Raw genomic sequence first — 5386 nt, 5'->3', positions numbered from 1 at the left:
CTAGGCAGGAGTGGGAGCTGGTGACCCAGAATCCATTGCAAGGGCAGCAGGAGATAGACCTGGGCCTGAACCAAGGTTCCAAGCCCCTGGCACGAGCTCCATAGGCCCACTGAAATTTCACTTAACCACATATACAAAAATAAAGTTGTTCAGAATTTCAAAGTGGCTGCCATAGAGCCTTAAAGCCAAATGGGGCCCTGCTTCTGAGCATGGGGACTGAGGGCCTGCATGGGTCACACACCACCCAGAGCACTGATTTTCTCTCTGAGTCCAGCCAACACTGACAACCTAGGTACCTATAAATCCAGACTGTGCTGCCATCTGCATGCTTTCCAGGCTCCGGAAGCTAAGAGTAACCACTCCCCACAGTTCTCCTTCTGTCAGAACAGAAATCACTAGTGCTGCCCAGTCTCCTCTCACCCTCTTCACCCCAGCCACATCGGTCTTGATGTTTCTTGAACACCTGAAGCTCACACTACCCTCATGACCTTTGCCCTAACTATCTGCTCTCTGCTCTTACCTGGGGACTGTGGGGACACCTGCCTTCCTTTCATTCAGACTCTGCTGGGTGCCAACTTATCAGGGAAGCCCTACCCAGCTAAAATGGCAGCCATCTCCAATGGGACCTGACCCTTCAACCAGCTGTTTTCCTCAAAGAGCTTCTCACCAACAGCTGATGTAAGTATCATGTATTGATTTGCCTGCTTTGGTGGGTGTGCCCTGACACACCTAGAAGGTCCATGGGAGCAGGATTTGTGTGGGTTTTCTGGTCCATGACAGTATCTGCAGCTCCTAGACCAGCACCTGGCAGGTGTACAAACTGGAGTGTCAGAATGAGCATAAATGTCTTGACGGCCCACTGCTGTTGGTGTAGTGCCCACTGGAGAGACAGAAACAAAGACCAAGGAACAACCATGGCAAGGTCTGCATGGCACACCTGTTTGATCAGCCAATGGGATGGGGAAGAAGTTCCCTTTACCTGCATGCAGTTTGCTTTAAAAGAAGAAAGCGGACTTTGCACTGTGCCTTTATATATCTTCCCATTGCCTAATACCTTTCCCTTCCTTTTCTTTTCTTTTTTTTTATGACATGTGACTGCTTCATTTCTCTTACAGGAGAAATAAGGAAGGCTCAGAGAAGTAGAAATTTTACTTAAAGTCACACAGCTTTCATTGGCAGAGCCAGATCTAGCAGACCAGCACCCAGCATTTGACTTTTCTCCTCCCATCCTTTTCCTTGATCATGCTGTTCTGAACACGTGGCTGGCAAACTGGGCTTCTCTTCTTATCCCAGGGTCAGGGATTAGACCTACCGCCCTACCTCTACCTCTACTCAGTGGCCTAGTGCCTTGGGAATTTACTCAGCTTGTTTGCAGAGATCAGGCAGCTTTGCCTTGGATTCAGCTCAGTGTCCATATATCAATAATTTATTGATAAGCCCAAGCATGTGATACATCTAAGCCATTGCATATCAGATATCAAGAAAAAATACAGGGGAATACATTACATGCTGTGAAATATGGCAGTAGATGGGCATATTCTAAGTTATGCACTTCATAGCATTTGCTTCGTGAAAGATCGTTGATCTCTGGCCCCCGAGGAGTTCATTGTCTAGCCCTGAGAAGGCATTTGTTCCAGCCCACAGACTGTTGCGAATTAGCCACAACCACATTTCAAATGAGGGTCTCATTTGTGGTGAACTTTAATATTCAGCAGGAGAATAGACATTCTTGATTCCTTTAATTGTGTTTTCCTAATTAAATTGCAAATTATAATTGCTTCTTACTCTGGAAAGGAAAATCTTAGTTTTGGAGGTTTTTGTTTTGTTTTGTTTTAAATATATTTTATTGATTATGCTATTACAGTTGTCCCATTTCCCTCTCTTCATTCCCCTCCACCCTGCACACCCTCTCTCACCCACATTCCCCACTTTAGTTCATGTCCACATGTCCTAAGTTCTTTAGCTTCCACATTTCCCATATTATTCTTCCCCTGTCTATTTTCTACCTACCATCTATGCTACTTATTCTCTGTACCTTTTCCCCCTCTCTCCTCCTCCCACTCCCCTGTTGCTAACCCTCCATGTGATCTCCATTTCTGTGGTTCTGTTCCTGTTCTAGTTGTTTGCTTAGTTTGTTTTTGTTTTTGTTTTAGGTGTGGTTGTTAATAATTGTGAGTTTGTTCTCATTTTATTCTACATGTTTTTTACCTTCTTTTTCTTAGATAAGTCCCTTTAACATTTCATATAATAAGGGTTTGGTGATGATGAACTCCTTTAACTTGACCTTATCTGAGAAGCACTTTATCTGCCCTTCCATTCTAAATGAAAGCTTTGCTGGATAGAGCAATCTTGGATGTAGGTCTTTGCCTTTCATGACTTGGTATACTTCTTTCCAGCCTCTTCTTGCCTGCAGGATCTCTTTTGAGAAATCTGCTGACAGTCTGATGAGAACTCCTTTGTAGGTAACTGTCCCCTTATCTCTTGCTGCTTCTAGGATTCTCTCCTTCATTTTTACCTTGGCTAATGTAATTATGATGTGCCTTGGTGTGTTCCTCCTTGGGTCCAATTTCTTTGGGACTCTCTGAGCTTCCTGGACTTCCTGGAAGTCTATTTCCTTTGCCAGATTGGGGAAGTTCTCCTTTATTATTTGTTCAAATAACTTTTCCACTTGCTCTTCCTCTTCCCCTCCTGGTACCCCTATAATTCAGATGTTGGAATGTTGAAAGGTATCTTGGAGGTTCCTAAGCCTCTCCTCATTTTTTTGAATTCTTGTTTCTTCATTCTTTTCTGTTTGGTTGTTTCTTTCTTCCTTCTGGTCCACTCCATTGATTTGAGTCCCAGTTTTCTTCCGATGCCTCTTGGTTCCTTGTGCATTTTCCTTCATTTCACTTAGTGTAGCCTTCATTTTTTCATCTAATTTGTGACCAAATTCAACCAATTCTGTGAGCATCTTGATCACCAGTGCTTTGAACTGTGCATCTGATAGATTGTCTATCTCTTAGTCATTTGGTTGTATTTGCTGTGGAGCTTTGATCTGTTTTTTTGTTTGGGCCATTTTTTTTTGTCTTGTCTCGCCTTTTACATATGAGGGGCAGAGCCATAGGTGTTTACCAGGACGGGGCAACCCAGTTGCTGGGCTGTGATGCTGTATGTGGGGGTGGGGTCTGAGAGGGAACAATGACACTTGGTCCGCTCTCTGCCAGATTTCAGTCCCTTCCACCACTTCCCCCAAGCAAACTGGGCTTGTCTGGTGCTGAGTCCCATGTGAGTGGGCTTGTGTACATTCTTGGACCCTGTGGGTCTCTCCAACCAACTCTCCTGTGAGGCTGGGAGTCTCTGCCTGCACCTCAACCCCCACAGGTGTTTTCAATCAGTGTTTTGAGGCCTTAATTCCTGGCGCTGGCACCCTGGGTTGTGTGGTCTGTCTCACTCCCCAGTTTCACCTGGTTTATCTGTGCATGGATGGGAGACCACTCGGTCAGCCAGCCTCCTTGCACACAGTGCTTTGCTTCACAATCGCCACCTCACTGGGTCTGCCTGTTGCCATCCTGCGCCTGGGGTCTGCCAGCCACCGCCTGCATGCCCAGGGTCTGCCCACTGCCATCTTGTGTGCCTGGTGCAACCGCTTTCTGTGCTGTGACCCCTCTCTGCCCAGCCACCCAACTCCGCCCTTCCTACCAGTCTGAATGAATGTGTCTGTTTTGAATTCTTGGTTATCCGACTTCTATACAGTTCAATTTTCTATCAGTTCTGGTTGTTATTTTGTTTCTAAATTGTTGTTGTCCTTATTTTGGTTGTGTGAGGAGGCACAGTGTGTCTACCTATGCCTCCATCTTGCTGGAAAGGAAAATCTTAGTTTTCATCTTTGAGTTCTTTTTTTCCCCCCTTTATTTTTTAAAGATTTTATTTACTTATTTTTTAGAGAGAGGGGAAGGGAGGGAGAAAGGGAGAGAAACAACAATGTGTGGTTGTCTCTTGTGCACCCCCCCCCCCCCACTGGGCACCTGGCTCACAACCCAAGCATGTGCTCTGACTGGGAATACAACAGGCAACCCTTTGGTTCACAGGCTGGCACTCAATCCACTGAGCCAGACCAGGCAGGGCTCACTTTATTCTTTTATTTATGCATTCTCCTGCTCCCAGACTTGGAGGCAGACCATGATTTAAGTTCAGCAGTCCTGCTCAGAGCCTTTACTATATTCTCTCAGTTTCCCTTTCCCCATACCCACCCTTACCCACTGCAACTCAGGTTCCCTGTCCAGCTGTTCTGGGGGTAAGAGAACACAGCAGAGATAGAAGACCGAGCTGACTCTCCCCAACCCCCTTACCCCCAACCATAAGAGAGCAGGCCTGGATAGAAAGAAAAGAGATTCCAGTGAGGGATGGCAGATTTGTTCCAAGGCACAGGGGCCACCTCAACGTGGCCACTGGTTTGGTTAGATTTGGGTAGTGTGCTGGCCTGGAGATGGGGGTTGCTGTGCCTCCAACTGACTGAGGAGGACAGGAATGTGATGGCACTGGTGGGGGTCCACAGTCATCATTGAGGCCAGCAGCTGCCGCAATGCTGAAGAATGCCTGGGGCTCTGTGGGATGTTGAGTTGGTTCTGCACAGCCAGGGCCACACTGTCACCCTTCTGGAACACCATGTCATAAGGGCCTTCTCCAAACATCATAGCTTATAACACACAGCCTAGAGACCAGACATCAGTCTGCTCATCGATGGCACACTGACTCTGCACAGAGAACAGCTCTGGGGCCCAGTAGGAAATGGTGCACTGCTGGGCTGCCCAATCCTGCAGAGCCAGAGCCTGGCAGGAGCCCTCCACATGGATCTGTGCTTGATTCATGGAACCCAAGTCCATTAAAACCCCTCATCTCCCCTGAGCTGCCCCTCATCAACAAGCAAGACATTGGTGGGCTTCAGGTCCCTGTGGGCATAACCCTGGGCATGAATTGCCTCAAGACCTCGGCAGATACCCAGCAGCAGCTGAAGGATTTGTTCTTCAGTCAAGAGGTTGCCTTTGTCTTTCAGACTCTCTATCTCATCCCACAACATACCTCTCTTGAAGAAGGGTAGCAGCAGCCAGCCCTCATGTTTAGTGCCCTACTCCCTCAGACAATAAGCCACAAGGTGAAGGACGTTTGGGTGTTGGAAGAGGCGATGCATGTCTGCTTCTCGCTGGGCCCCTTCCTGGTCCCGCTGCTCGTGACACACCATTCACTTCAGGGCGTAGAAGTGTCCGTCATGTAATCCCTCCACTAGGTCTACATAGCTGAATCCACCCTCCCCCAGCTTCTGGATGAAGAGGTAGCGCTTATTGTCAATGATGACAGTTCTCAGAGAGCAGATACACAGCGCGTGGCCCATAACGTCTCAGTCACCCTC

General features: G+C 47.4%; 1 pseudogene; it reads right to left on the bottom strand.

Moving 5' to 3' along the window:
• Window positions 1-4103: 4103 nt before the first annotated feature.
• LOC114490794 lies at window positions 4104-5157 on the bottom strand (annotated as a pseudogene).
• Between the last annotated feature and the right edge of the window lie 229 nt (window positions 5158-5386).

The sequence above is a fragment of the Phyllostomus discolor genome, chromosome 2 (assembly GCF_004126475.2).
Source record: "Phyllostomus discolor isolate MPI-MPIP mPhyDis1 chromosome 2, mPhyDis1.pri.v3, whole genome shotgun sequence".
Classification (NCBI taxonomy): Eukaryota; Metazoa; Chordata; class Mammalia; order Chiroptera; family Phyllostomidae; genus Phyllostomus; species Phyllostomus discolor.
Note: the sequence above shows the minus strand (reverse complement) of the source record. Positions and strands in the feature narration are given on the sequence as shown.